Below are 15,544 nucleotides of genomic sequence, written 5' to 3'. Positions count from 1 at the left end.
CTGTGAGGAATCCCTGCTACACTTGGGACGTGGCAGAGCTCACTTACTCAGAATTTCTTGGATTCAGCAGGACCAAAGTGAAAAAAAAAGAGTTAGATGAGTCACTGCTGAGTGCAAATGTACTCTGTAGCTCCTCATGGAAATAAAGCTTTCTGAAAAGTCATATGATGTGCTTCTATATATACTTGTTCTATACACTGATACAGACGTGAGAACGTACACAAACACATGGAGATTCAGGTATGCATTCACCCAGAAATATTTGTCTATGCACATACACCACCACATTCTGAATGGAGGGGAGCATGCATGCCTAGGGCATAAGCCTTACATCTACTGAAGGAACTGTACAACATACCACTACTCGCCTCTTGTGCCTGCTTTGCTAAAGGAATAACACTTTAGGAGAATAAGTTACCATGAAGAAATGATTCTCTGTATAAAATCAGAGGCATCTCACTCCAGATTAAAAGTATGTCAATGGCCGGCTCCTGTTGAAGTCACAAGCCAGATGTTCTGCTCATCTGCTGTCACATGCCCAGGACAATGCAGAATCTCTGAGACATTTCCTAAGTGTGAACTACTGACTTCAAAGTAATATTCCTTTCACTCATGGTTTTACTTTGGATTTCCCCCTTCCAGACAGTCAGGTAATACAGAATCACAGGGGGGGAAATGGAAATGCCCTATGGATGAGAAATACAAATTGAAGATTTTATTACTAGTAGGACTATTTCTTTATTCCTGGGCTGGCCTAGGTACCACAATATCTGTCTGCAAGCATCTCACTTGGAAAATACCCTGCATCCACACTGCATAAGGGAGCACATGGAGCACATGGCCGGTAATCAAGATAGGTAAGTTAACACTGATCCTCTAACTAATTGCCTAATGGAGTTAATCTGTTCAACAATTAATTTCAGCTGAAGAGGTTGTCTCTTTCTTATGCTTGATCTTATTCTGGCTGTTCTGACCCAGAAGGTACAAGGTGGCTGGATAGGGAGCACAAAACCAATCACAGAAACAAGAGGATCCCACCTCCAGCGTGATTTGATTTCTCCTCCTTTGCTGTGTCTAATTAAGGTTTTACAAGATGCTGCAAGCCCTGGTCTCTCTCCACCCCCTAAGAAACCCCCTCCTGCATGGTCACCACATGACAAAGAGACACCCCCATATAAAACACAGCTGCAAACTATACAGACAATTTACAGGTCTCCGAGATCATATTTATGCAGAGGTCCTGCAGCAGGGAGATCCTGAATGTTGGACCCTGTCGGTGGAACGTCATTAATCAGAGGATAATGGACAGGAAGGTGGGTGGCTGCTGATAGTTTTGGCTCATTTAAGACGGTTTTGGGAGGCTGCCAGATTGTGTGGAGGATTTTTGAACTGGTTTAAACAATATGGTCTTTACAATGCTATAAAATACCAGGGTGGCTCGAGTGGGTTTCGAACTGGCTCCTGGCCAGGGAAATCTCAGGATTCCAGTCAGCTGTAACCTGGACTCAGATGTATGTCTGGGGTGGCTGAGGTCACCGGCACCCCTTGCACCCTCCCTCCTCTACCATAAAGTAGATGATGTCCATAGCATGAAACCTTAAAGCTTCTAGCTCATCTCTTCATGGCTTTGCTGCTTCAGCTATTTCCCCTTTGTAATTTATAGAGATGCTTTTCCCTTCAATCAAGTACTGAAATAGTGCACTGATGATCAGGTAGGGCTGAATCTCCCATTGTATTTCATCTGTCTTGCCACAAATAGAAACACTGTGCTATGAAGGACAGATGCCTGCACAGACATACAGAGTGTGATGCTGCACTTGGCTTCAGTAACATGCAAAAAGGAGCCTTAACCTGGATGAGAATCAGGTCTGCGGTCATTTTAGATTAAAATGTATTAATGGATAGTTAATTACTTGCTAATGTAAGTAACTGCACCATGTTTACAATAAGCAAAGCCACAGCCAGAATCACAATGTTAGTAACTATTGGGCTTGTTTCTGCCAGTACCACTCCACTGCACAAAGTGAACTAATTGTATTCACATGAACACCATAAGTCACAGACCAGGCTCCTTATTCTTATCCACAGGAGGTAGCTGCACTTTCACTAAAATTAGGGAAACTTTTCTGAGCTCTCTTGAGAGCTGTAACACTGAACTCTTTCAGCTTTTTAAGAGTAAGAGTTTCCCATGCTGGTAAAAGCGATATTATTTGATTTTATTAATTTAATATTTTGGGGTTTTATCATATTTTAGTCAAATATCATCCTGATTTTTTTATTACTTCTGCTACAGAAAATTATTCCTGTGCCAAATGAGACACAGCTCAGGCTGCTTTATTTATAGGAAAGTAAAACCTAAACCTGAAGCTATCTTTTCCTCCCTTCTGTGTTTCCATAAACATGATTTCTCCCAATAGAAAAAACAGCTGAAGTAACTTGTCATAATATCATTCATCAAAAGGAGTCTGATAATCCCAGCCACTTGAAGCCACGTTTGCAAGCAAAACACACTAAATGGAAACAGAACACTCTAAGAATTAAGCAGTTTGCATTGCTTATCCTTCATATGGTTAGAAAAGAGACTGTCATGTTGTAAGGCTCTTGGTATGTCATGATGCCTCCTTTGCCTGTATATCCATAATGAGCTATGGAAGCACAAGGCTGTCATTCCAGCCTCACCTATGTGACACTACGTAAGGGAAATGCCACATCTGGAGGAGTTTCACTGTTCTTCAGGATGGAACAGACCTCCTAGACAAGCCCATCTTCTTGCCAAGCTCCTTCTTTCTCCATGTGATTGTGTAGCAGATTATTTATCACTTGAGCACATGGCAGATGTCAGGGACATGGTTTCTCTTCCCAACAGATTTGGATTGATCCATTAAATAAAACCCTGCTGTAACCAAAGAAATTAAAAGCCATTAGCAGTCGCAATGGTGAGGACTAACAAGCACCCAGTGGTGTCCAAATAAAATAAACAGATATGAAATCAAATCAGGCAAGATTGTATTCTGGATGTTACTGTAATGCCTGCTTGGAGTCAGATGTATGCTTTCATAACTTAAGGGTTCAAGCTCTTCTTTCCAACTACTTGTTGTGCCATTTCAGGAAGCTTATTGGGGAGGTTATTTTTGTGGGATCATGGGATGGTTTGAGTTGGAAGGCACCTTAAAGATAACCTAGCTCCAATCCCCTGCTGGGTAGGGGCACTTTGCACTAGACCAGGCTGCTTCAAGCCCCATCCAACCTGGCACACTTTCACACTTGCTTTTACTACACAAACCTCGGGAGAAAACCACCATTATCTTAGGCCTCTCTTTCACAAGAGGTGATCATACAAGTTAAGAGAGGAAAACATTTTGGAGGTCTAAAGAAACAGGAGGGAAGTAGAAGAGAAGGGGGCTCCCTGTGTGTCTCTGGTGAATAGCCCCACTCCCGTTGCCCAGCCAAATGGTTTAAACAACAGGCATTAGCCTTAAACCTGCCTTTTACTCAGCTCTAAAGTTGCCAAGGCAGTTTTCCTGATATCCCTACAGTGTATCTCAGCCTTTAAAGCCTCATGCTCACTTCATTAGCTTTTCAATGACTGCTGCATGTCTCTGAAGTTATAAAGTCTTTTTGTTAATAAAAATTATACTGTGATTATATAGTAGCTTAAAAAGCAGTAACATTAGAAGTCTTTTCAATATTCCCATAATACTAAAATAATATATATGTTATTTTGAATTCCCAGAAATACAATCTTTTCTTGGAAGTAAACTCATGGTACATAATCACATGCTCCTCCCCGCCACTGAATGCACTCCACCTCTGATTCACATTTATGTTGTGAGTGGCTTTTAATGACAGAACAGGGGAATATATTGTGGTTTCACACATACACAGATTTTACGGTCACTTATTCCTAACTAGGAGATAGAGAGACATAGCAGAGAAGTATTCTTTCTTTCTTCTAAGCTACTTCACCTTGGAGTACAGGAGGTGGTTCCCTGTGTTGTAACGTAATATCTCAGAACCAGTTTTATATCAAGAAGGACAGAGGTGAAACAAGTAATCCTGGGGGCTAGATGATGGGGAACTGCTTTAGGAGAATTCATTTCAGCCCTAATACCTGTGATTTGGGGTAATTGAACACTGGGTTTATTTCCTCCCCACAATAATTCATCAGATTACCTCTTCTCATTGGGCCTGAATGCCATGATGTTACCTCATTGTGTGTGTGCAAGTGTAAATCAGCCTGCATGTTCCTGAGTGGGAAAGGGGACTGCTCCCACCCTTTGGTGCTTCCTATCCATTACACTGTGCTTGGAAAATCCTTCTGCCCTTAGGTGGACAATGGAGATGGAAAGAGTTGCTTGCAAGTGTAGCTTAATTAACCTTATTGTAGATCGCTTAAATTCAAGGAAGCAAGTATTATCTTAGCTCACCTTCCCTTTTTAGTTCTTGGTGGTAGTTGAAAGCCTATTTCAGATTTGAAATATGTATGTTTTCATGTGATGTATGAAAGGTAAAGACTTAAATATATAATCTGCTTCCTATCAAGCTGCACGGACTGTTCTTCTGCACATAGAATGCCTTGTTGTTGCAAGTCCCGCTTTCTATAGCAGCATCAGCTCCTTTCAGCCAGGGGATGAGTAATACTGAAGCAACATGATAACATAGTGATAAATGACAAGCTATTAGAAGGCAGAGCAGGTCATCAATGAGTAGATAAGAAACATACACTTTCCAAATACTTATCCCACTTGATTCCTCTTCCTCTTAGCAAGTTCAACCTGACACAGAGATGTTCAACCTTTCTGCCTTTATTAGAAGCAATAAAGCACTTAAGCTTATGGTCTTCTGCACCCAGTGGACTTAAAGTAAATGGCTTGTGTTAGGTTTATATTCAAGTGCTTCCCATGTGAAAGTTCATTGACTAAACTTTAGCTTTATTCCACGTGTAAAATGTGCCTCATTTTACACAGCCAAACTTGAAAAGATTGGTCCAAATATATTGTTGAGTTACTTAAGTCTCTTAAGTGAAGACTTAAGTTCTTTCCATGCCCTGCCTGACACTACTATTTGACAGGAATTTGCCTTAGAAATGGCAGTGAAAAACACAGCTTTGCAGTAAACACAACCTCATTTGGTGCTGCTTTTGATTGGCATTTCACATTTTCTTTAACCAGGATATTAGTAGCTCCTTTACAAGCTGCAAAAATAAACAAGGAAAAGTAAATGCAAGCCTTTGTTTGGGAATTTTTTCCCTTTTTTTTTCTTTGGGCTTCCATCTGAATGCATGTGCCTGTCTGGGGTGAATCAAGGCTGATCCCGGTGCAAAGCTATTCTCCAACAGATAGCTAAGCTGCTTGAACAAATGGTTCGTGTTAGCTAGAGAAAGACACTGAATCTAAACCATGTGCTTCTGGGTCTTGTGGTTTCAAATTGAACCACAAACACTCAGGCAAGCTGTCAGTCTCTATTCACAATTTCAACCAACCCTGCAGAAGAAAAGGGGGGTCTTTGCCCACCAATCATGTTTTTAACCCTTCTGTGATTAGTGGGGTGGCTTTCATGCTTTGCATTCGAGAGGCATGCTGCTGTTTAGAAGAAGTAGACTAGTGACCTGGGAAGGAAAGAAAGAAAGGCAAACACTTGATGTGATGGGGGTGAAAATAAAGATGTTTAGAATCCTGCAAGGTTGGGCTCCAAGGGATCTCATGAAATCAGCCAGTCCAAAACCTTTCCAAGAGATAGATCACACTAAACTAAGCCATCACTGGCAGGTGTCTCATTCATTCCATGGGAGCCTTCACAAAGCATCTTAGAACTGCTTCTTTACAGAAGAGCTAATTTATAACATGCTAGAGTTCTGCCATTCTTGGTAAGCAGCTCTGAAAGTGCTGTTGTAGCAGACAGTCACCTCTGAGAGTGCACTTGGGACATTCTGCATCAGAGGAAAGTGATGCTACCACCTGAACTAAAGAAATCACCTCTGTGGACTTGGCCTGTGTTTAATGCTCTGGACCAGAACACTGCAGTACGTGGGTTTGAAGCAAATATCTGCTCCCATGCACTACTTCTTGGTTTAGACCACCCAACAGTGAGCTTAGAGGGTGCCATAGCCATACTCCTTCCATTCCTTATTGCTTTGTCAAAAGAAGTCAGACTGCCACGTAACCCAGTATGCTCAATCTCAGCCTTTGAGACAGCTCAGGCAAGAAATCCAAGCGAGGCATCTAAGAGAAGATGCCTGTGTATGCTGGAGGGCATTATAAGAGGCAGCTATTTGCAGGTTCCTTCTGGGGTTTTTTCCAGCATGTAGGTGACTTACGTGCAAGGAAAGAACTGCTTGTTCAGGAACTGAAGCTGCTGGGGAAAGCACATGGGCACAAGCTGCATTTCTGTTCCAGGAATCACGCTGGGTAAAACCCTGCTGCAGAGAGTTCAGGCACACCTGGTTGCAAGCCCAAAATGGAAATGTGCAAGGGTTGAATATTTTGTGAGGACATGTTCTATAACAGCATTGTTTGGGGGGCTAAACCCCCCCCCCGGAAGGCCTTTGTAAGTCTATATCTCCCACCTCAGCACTCTTGGAATACCATAGGAATGTTTTTCTCCTAAAGTGCTGTATCATATTTGGGACTGCTTAGAGGACTGAGGGCTAAAGAAGGAAAAAAGGGGTAAGGGTTAGAATCTGTAACTTTGAATCTCACTAGTTCTGTACATGTTAAAATGAGCTGCAATCTCCTTCCTCCTCATTCTTTATTCCCCTGTGTACCCAATGAGATGGCATTATTGAGATCTCCTTGGGAAGCCTACTAAAAATTGTAATGAGCCAGTTTGTACCAAAATCTTCTCATGCTTTCCTTTTCACTTAGAATGAAAAACCGATTTTGTATTTGGAAAGACGTCCCACACTTTATCCAGGGGAACAGGACTCATTTCAACAGCTGAGGATTTACCCTAGTATTGAATGGAAGAAATAATGTCAGTGTAAAGTGATAGGTTTAAGTATTAAAGAAGGACTTGGTGAAGATATGAGACTTACTCCGATGTTGTAAGAAACTTAAGCAATGAGACTATTGAGGGAGAGCAGAATTGGGTATAGTGGGCAGATAAGTACATTTGGAAAAACTAAGATTGCTGGTTTGCCAAGCCATCTGCTTATTGGACAATGCTGCCCTTGTTGAAGAGGTTCTTCCCATTACTACTTTTTCACCATAATGATGATCTTAAGGAATTAGTCCTTATTATATTGATTTTTGCAGCACCACCTTGTTATATTGATTTCTTACAGCACTACTGTCACACAGTCACAATGCAGTGTGACTGGCTATAAATAGGAAGAATGGCTCAGGGGAATAAAGTGAGATCAGATTCCATCACTTCCAATACCACCTTGAGGATTGAAAGATCCCCTACAGTTTAGTACAAGTCAGAAGGGAGAAGATGGGAACTGGTTTTGGGGGGGGACATTGTTCATCTCCTTACAGCACATTGTACGCTGTCCTGATGGGTTTTTAATGACTAATTCTGAGGTGTGTCTGGTCAGGCCTTTATTTGGCATTTGGTTTAGCTCATGTTTCTACCCTAATTTCCATTGCCTCCACTTCTAATTTGGAGACCTTTGGTGAATCCAAACTCAACTTTGTGCAACCAAATAGAGTTCTGGATTAACACTGCCACAGTGCAGAGCTACCTCAGATTGACACTGCTATAAATGAGTGCTATAACTCCTTAAAAACCAACCCTTTCCAGCATTGCATGAAGGTTACATGATCCCCCTACTTAATATGCACATGAACTGGGATGCCACAAACTTCCCTGGGGTTTCCTGAGGGCTGAAGTAAAACTTAATTATACCAATTGGTTCGACAGACTGTTAAAACTTTTGTTTCACATATACTTTTTATTCCCTCTCCTCCATCTTTTCCCATTTGCCAAAACCTCCTGAAGAGAAAATAGAGATTATTTTACTTTTTACCTTAAAGGGCTCCTTGTGTGCATTTGCCTTATTAAATAACTGCCAGAATAGCTAATATTCCATGGACAGCACTGATGAAAATGAAGCATAACATTGGTCAAACGAGCAAGTTTCATGTATAGCATTGTCCTTAATTTGGTCTCCAGCCAATGAAAATCCTGTACCAGGCATCTGTTGGCTATAGATGAGTCTTTGCATTCAAAAGGGTCTTAGAAATAGCAGGATTTCTCTTTTTTTGTCACTATCATTTTGAGCTTGATCATAACCCACTCATTTATGCCTCACTGAGCTTCTTGCCAGCCAAACTTCAGTCATCTTTCATCTGTCCCTGCATAGGGCTGAGTCTTTCTCCCCTTGATGCTGTTATTTTTGCCAACCATGCAGAAAAACCAGCACATGTTTGGTACAGCAGAGCTACGTTCAGCAGCAGATATTGATCACAGCAGCCTCTAACCTTTGCCAGTTCAGAAACAGCAGAGGGAAATGTAGTTATTGCTATCTGCAGTAGTCTGGTAAAGTCTGAGGAGGAAATCTGGAGCTGCAGTGTCTTCAAGGCAGCCAGGCAAATACCCCACATGCCTGTATGCATCTGGCTGAAATGCGCTCTGCAGACTGACGCATCATTAAGTTCTCCTTTAATGATTTAAAAGGGAAAAGGCCTTCTGCTGGATTTCCACAGAAGGTTAATTTTCCCTTTTCTGGCAGATCTGCAAGGTCCTTAATGGTAGATGGAAGGAAATGGTGCTACCTTTTTACACAGACTTTTCTGTAGTTAGACCACTAATGTGAGGACCACCATATTCTTATGTTTTACCTATAAGAAATTAAACACCAGCCATTAATATGTTACCTACTGACGGCAGCTCAATTCCTTTCCTGTAGGTTTGCCAGTTGTTAACTAGGAGGTTCCATTCCCTGACTTCAGACAGGGATTTCTTCCTCCATGGTAAAACATCGCCTACCTGAGGCACTAGGATCTTGTTCAGCATTTCGGTCCAGAAACAGCAAACACAATCTAGCTGTGGCAAGCAGGGGGAAAACTGGAATGCCAAGGGCAGGCTGGGAATCCAAACCACGATCCGCTGGAAATAAGGCCGGTTCCTGGAAAAGCCAAGAATTTCCACCCTGTTTGTATGAAAAGATTTCACTTGTCTGTGCATACGGATGGGCTTGAATATAGAGCTCCAGAACTCTTCAGAGCCTCACTGCAAATCATGTTAAACTTCATACCGCATATGATCGGGAGTTTAAAATAGTCTTCCTCCAAGTCCATCCCTGTTAGCACAGTGAGCTGGACTGCCTTCAGGCCTGAAGAAATCCTTTCTGGTAATGAGGTTTATAATTGTGTGCAGAGATGAGGATACCAAAAAGCCTGCAGAAGCTGGAGCAATGATAAAGCTACACTACATGGGAAGACACCTCCAAAGCTTTTTAATAGTCCACTGCATTCAAGTGTTTTTGATTTGCTGCCGTTTGTCTTTGCCTCATTCTGCAGCTGCTTTTATACAGCCAGAAACCTTGTACCTCACCCAAGTGAACCATCTCTCCTTTTTCACATCTCTTTTCCTCTTCAGTTCCTAAATGAGTCCCCATGAATTTGGAGCACTCTCACCACACTTGCAGCCTTCCAGTAGATACGAGATTTAAACCATGTCTCCAGTTTTGTAGAGGGGTGGTGGAATGAATTACCCCTTCAGAGCAAAATGACCCATTAAAAGAAAATTGGACCCAAAACTGGGAATCACCCATCCGTCCACATTTGTCAGCATGGCATGTTAACACACTGGTATCAGCACACTGCACAGGGCTGGAGAATCACTCTGAAATGAACATGCCAGGGGAACGGTGGGTGTTCAAAAAACAGGACCAAGGATTTGAACCAAACATTTCAGACAACTACAGTAATCAGGAACATGCTCAGACTGTGGTTTTCATTTGAAAAGTTTTAATTAGCCAAAACAATTACATCCCTATTGATTTAATAACACAGGTAAGCTTAATCCCTGTAAAAATAAATAATCCAACATTTTTGTCAGAGTTAAATAGGACGTTAAACAAATGAATGGAGATGGGAATGCGTTTTAATGAATTTTAATCCTGAATTAAATCTGTGCATTAAAACAATGTATTTACAGAACCAAACAGCTTCAGAAAGACTGGAAATGGGGATGTGCCACGTTTCATTGCCCGCTGAGTAACTCCCTATGGAAAAAAAAGCGAGGGTTTATTTAATTTAACAAAGATGTATTTTGTGATCCTTGATTGCTGGAAGGAAAGGGAGCTCTGGAGTGGTACAGGACCATGCTGCCCCATGGAACACTGCAAAGAGGAATCTTAAAAATGGATTAGGGCTTTGTGTCTAGAATGAGGCTTCCTGCAACAAAGCCACTTTTAGGAGGTGGTAGCAAAACCAAAGCAAGAGAGATGCTAAATAGGCTCAAATGTGCTTCTTGAACCAAGAAACTTGCTTTGAGTAACTGTTACCTCCAGGGCTATGAGCTCCCTACAGAACTTGTACAGTCCTTCTCTGAGTAACTTTTTAAAGGACAGCATGGAACTGCTGCCTGCAGGACAGCAAAATATCTTGCTATGACCCTGATCTCGGTTTCAAGTGGACAGAATTCAAATGGCATATACATAGAGAAAAACGATTCCCCATATTATGAGCAAGAAAGAAACAAAGACGGAGGCAAAAATAGAATAAAAAAGATTCTGAGATGGGGACTATTTTAGGAAACAAACATTTTATCAACATTTAGGTAGGCAGAGAGAAATGTTCAGAACCAGACATAAAAATGTCACTTTTCACTGTTGAATCAAAGGCTACTTCTTCCCTATGCTAAAATTCCTCAGCGATTGCTACAAGGAGCTAGTGATGGGCCTTACCCAAAATTCAATGTATTTACTCCTCTGAGCATTCAGATGGTGAAAAGAAGCTAAAATCTGTTCAGTTTTAACCTCTCAAATATTCCCTTTCCTATAGCTTTTCCACCAAACCAGGCAGCACAAGTACAATGCAAAACTCTATTTCCAGCTCTACTTAGAATGAATTATTTTCTTTCTCCACATAGCCGCCCGTCTCTTGGCTAATGGTGTATTTTGATTATAAATTCTGGACAGACATCCTCTCTATATGTGTACATACATATATACAGATCTATATATATATGTGCTTATATTTTCATGTGCGCTGCCAGAAGTCCTTTGCTTTTGATTAAACTCGTAAATGCAGCTCTATTCTACTAAAAATTAAATCTTGAAGATAAATAATCTCCAAACTGAGCCCAAGTCTTCTCCAGATCCAACACGGAGATGACAAAAATAGTAAATAAGAGAATGCATTCACAGCTTTGCAGATTAGCTTTCCCCGTGATGTGCTAGGGATCCTGGAATGTAAAATAGTGGCACTTCTGGGTTTTGATTTCCCCATAGATGGCAACAGGCGAATTAACCCCTTTAATCTGGGTGAGAAATGAAGATCCAAACCCAGAACGAGGTGGATTTGAGGAGTTGAAACTGAAAGTGACTGTGCAGTGTGACAAAATGACATTTATATACTCTACCTACAGGGCTTTTTTTCCACTATGGAACTGTTTAAGTTTAGTTTTTGTTTTTTAACTGCAGCCATGGGAAGCATTTTAGGCCATTCTGTACACCTGCTAGCTCCATTTCATTTGTTTAAACACATTTTATAACTGCAGTTTATATATTTTTCCAAGAAAATAAAAATGCTAAAAATATAATGTGGTGTTTGGGAGAAGGTAGATGGGGGGATTGGAAGGAACAAGAGGGCCTCATCTTGGCATAGGCTCCACTTTATGCCAACTGCAGCACATTCATCATTAACATACTGGATGGGGATTACCTCTGTAGACTCATTCTCACTCACACACACGTTTCCCCTTTGCACCAAAGAGCAGAATCGTGTATGGGGCACAATAGCCCTATTGGGCATGGGTGCTGCTTTATTGCTAATTACAGAGTTTGCCTCGCCAAGGTGTTACTGCTATTAGCCTTGAAGCAATTTTCTGCTCCATTGGTAGGATATGCCTCAGCCCTTTTGGTGCAGTTATTGTGCTGGAGCACAGCCAGCAAGAAAGGGTTTCTAGACATGAAATGTTGTAGTATTCACCCCACAGAAAAGGCTTTAGAAGGAGACCCAACTGGAGCTCAGAGAAGATCCTGAGATTGCTTTTTAACAAAGGGCCTGTGATATTCTTGTCCTTTAAAATGTTTTCATTTTCAGCAGCCTGACTGCGTTTGAAGCAGTGTTTCCACTGTTCAACTATAATCTACAGTATACAGTGTCATTCATGACAAGCAAATGAGAAAGAAGATGCTTTAGTCCTGAACCATCTCCTTGATAAACACAGATTGGAAAGAGATTTATATACATGTTTATGTATAAAGACATATTTATATACCAATACATGTTGGTACTTCCTTGCAGTTAATGTGATGTGTTTATATTATCTGATTATAGAAATAGAGAAGAACAAAGCTTTGGATCTTTTATCAAGTATCCTCTTGTCACAAGGAGCACATTATCTTCCATAAATTTTATCTCAACAGTGCAATGCTTATGATTTGATTCCAGATTTATTATGTGTGTTTTACAAAGGGAAGAAGACTGAGCATCATCACTGAAGCACCTTCTTTAAGGTCGTGAAATGCACTATTGTAAGTCTCAGATAGAGACACACACCGCAACCCAACCTCTGTCTGCTGGCCTTAAGCAGCACCCACGCTAGACTGGCAATACACAATGAACCTGTTTCTGTTCTAAGCTCTAGAAACAGGAATGGTTGGAGCTACTGGAAGTTTCATGGACCATTGTGGACCTACCTATCTTTCAATATGAAAAAGCTTCCTGACCACTGCATCTATGACTTAAACAATTACATCATCTCACCACAGAACATGTTCCCTGGCACAAAGAGATCTTTTTCCTTCTGAGGGAGTTGGTGTTCTTCGACTCAAGCTCTTGACTAAACCAGCCAGCATGATTCAGATCTGCCAAACGACACATTAGCATAATGCATAGAGAGGGAGTCTCCATTCCCATCTAACACTGATTTAGCTTGGCATTAAGTATTCCCTCCCTTAAGCTCCCTTCCCCCCATAAAGAAATTCATTACCTTTGATTTTCTTTTCAGCTTTTATCCTCCAGGATACATGTGCTCTTCCCATACTGATCCTCCTCTTCTCTATGAACGACGGGAGAGGTCCCTCACCTCCTAACCTAGGCACATCTGAGTCTTCTCCTCCCGAGGCCTCTAAGGTGAGAGATAACAGAATAAATACAGAGGAACCCAAACCAAACGAGAGCATGTCTTGCCTTCTGTATTTGAAGAGGAAAAAGAATAGCCTCAGGACAAGAAGACTCCCTTACAGCCAAGACGACTGACAAATTCTTGTGGTTTTCTCCAAAAGTCAAACCAAAATCCACCCGCCAGCCAAGCTGAGTTCTGGCAACCTTGCATTGCCTGGAAATGAGCGCAATCGTATCCTAATAGCTATTTGGATAATTGTCCGTATGAGTGATCTGCCAACCAGTGTTGGAAACAAGTCTTTATTACAAATATAGCATGAAGTCTAATCTGGAATACATTAAAATGTTATTTCTGTAGCTGCCTTTTCCCAAACTTTAAATAATGGCTAAACCATTTATCAGCTTTGCAGGAGGAAAGCTGTGTGTACTGTGCTTTTAGAGGAGAGATGAGAAAAAAAGTCTTCAACAAAAACTATTCCCCACATAAACTCTGTAATTTCTGGTCCTCTGTATGTTGCTAAAAATGATTACAAACCCATTTTATCTTTGTTGAAAGGGGCATGGTTGTACTATAATAACCAAACTGTCTTTCTAGGCACCTGCTACGGAGCTCTACTAATATCACTAGAAGCTGCAAGTGGCTGAAGCAGGCAGAGGCACCCAGGTTTTGTAGACTATGTGTAAGTAAGACACAACACTTAATATGACGTGCCTGAACAACCCACGCTGCACTGCCAATGAGCAATGTAACTGCTCACTGAGGTGATGGGCACTGTATAAGGAGTATCACTATTGCTTTGTTATCTATTTGACTTTCTGAGACCAATAAACATGCATTGTCTACTTGTACACAGTTCAGGAAGGTATTTTACCCCTAGGTTTCATTTAATACCTACAGGGGTTCTCCATCTTGGAGAGCATGGTTGGACTAGATCATCTTTAAAGGTCTCTTCCAACCCCAGCCATCCTATGATCTTTGCCACCACCTTCTGAAGATAATTATCTTAGATGGGGCTGAATATACAAATATGTCTTTCCCTAGGCACTACAGAGATGGTTCTGATGTTTGAAGGTAGCTGGAATGAATCCCACCTCCAAACAGCCCTGAGTTGGTGAAGCAGCTCTAGGCCTTGTCAGCTTAATGTTATGTGATAGTAGTTAAGCACAGAACACTCCCTAGCACCAGAATTGGGAGAAAACTTCAATATACGTATTTTATACACAAATCTGAACAGCATCTCAGGCATGAGAGCTCTTAAAGCACTACAGCAGGTCTGAGCTTGTTTTAATTGCTGTCTTCTCCTGTACCTCAACAAGAGTATTCTGTGTTTGATGGATGTGCTGGGACTGCCATATTTCAGTCCCTCCATTTCTCTCCCTTCTGGTTCTTTCCTCTTGTTATATCTATTAAAGTGATTTATGACTTTTTCATTGTTCTGCCTGGAGCTTGGCCAACTCCTGAGATCAAACCTGAAAAATCCTCCTCAACAAAACCTTCGGGTGACCAGAAAGAAACAGGACCTGTGGAAAAGATTTGAATTGTGGGAAAGGAAATAACCCCCATCTCCATGGAAACACAGTCCCGTTTTCCAGTTGCTCTTGAATAAATGAAGTTTGTGTTCTCTAATTCCTAGACTTCAATTTTGAGCACACCTAGCCTTGAAGTACCTGGCCATACTGGTAAAAGCATCAAGGTTTCTCTGAGCAGTGCTGCAGTTTCACAGCAATGATTTTGCTTTTATTTTTTTTCCTTCTTTTTACTTTTTTATTTTACTCTTTTTTTAAAAAAATAATTAAATTCTCTTTTTTTTTTTAATTTCATTTACAGAAAATCACTATCACAAAATGTCTGCAAAGCACACACAACCTGCAAGATGCTTGTAAGTATCAGACGGAGTGGCTAGATTTCTACTCCAGAGCTGCAAGCCCTCCTAATTCCACCAGTCAGGAATACCCAGCAAGCCCCACGTGTGTGAGGTTTAAAAGAAAATACTTAAAGCTTTCAAGCCTGAATTTACATAATATGAGCAACCAGCCAAGTATTTCACTCCATTTCTCCTTCACAAGACTTTACTGTCTCCTCGCAGCCACTGCACAAGCAGGCACCATGCTCTTGGGTGTTTGCATATCCACCTCAAACAAACCCAGCACCTGCCCTGGTGTAGGTTTGTGACTGTTTTCAGGCCATGTAATGGTCCCACAAAAAAGGGAGGTGAGATGTCCTCCATCCCATCTCATCCCATCCCATCCCACTGCACACATAGGCACCGCTGTAGACATCATGAGGCTCCAGGGCATTCCCA

General features: G+C 41.4%; 1 long non-coding RNA gene across 1 annotated transcript; it reads left to right on the top strand.

The window, feature by feature from the left end:
* Positions 1-1,225: 1,225 nt before the first annotated feature.
* Positions 1,226-15,181, top strand: LOC133225115 (uncharacterized). Its single transcript, XR_009729031.1, has 3 exons — positions 1,226-1,313; positions 13,837-13,919; positions 15,070-15,181. It is a non-coding gene; the product is annotated as an uncharacterized LOC133225115 (long non-coding RNA).
* The last annotated feature ends 363 nt before the right edge of the window (positions 15,182-15,544 follow it).

This window comes from Neopsephotus bourkii, unplaced genomic scaffold (genome assembly GCF_033783945.1).
Source record: "Neopsephotus bourkii isolate Nb327-2 ecotype Australia unplaced genomic scaffold, CSIRO-AGI_Nbou_v1 NB_1749, whole genome shotgun sequence".
Taxonomy (NCBI): Eukaryota; Metazoa; Chordata; class Aves; order Psittaciformes; family Psittacidae; genus Neopsephotus; species Neopsephotus bourkii.
Note: the sequence above shows the minus strand (reverse complement) of the source record. Positions and strands in the feature narration are given on the sequence as shown.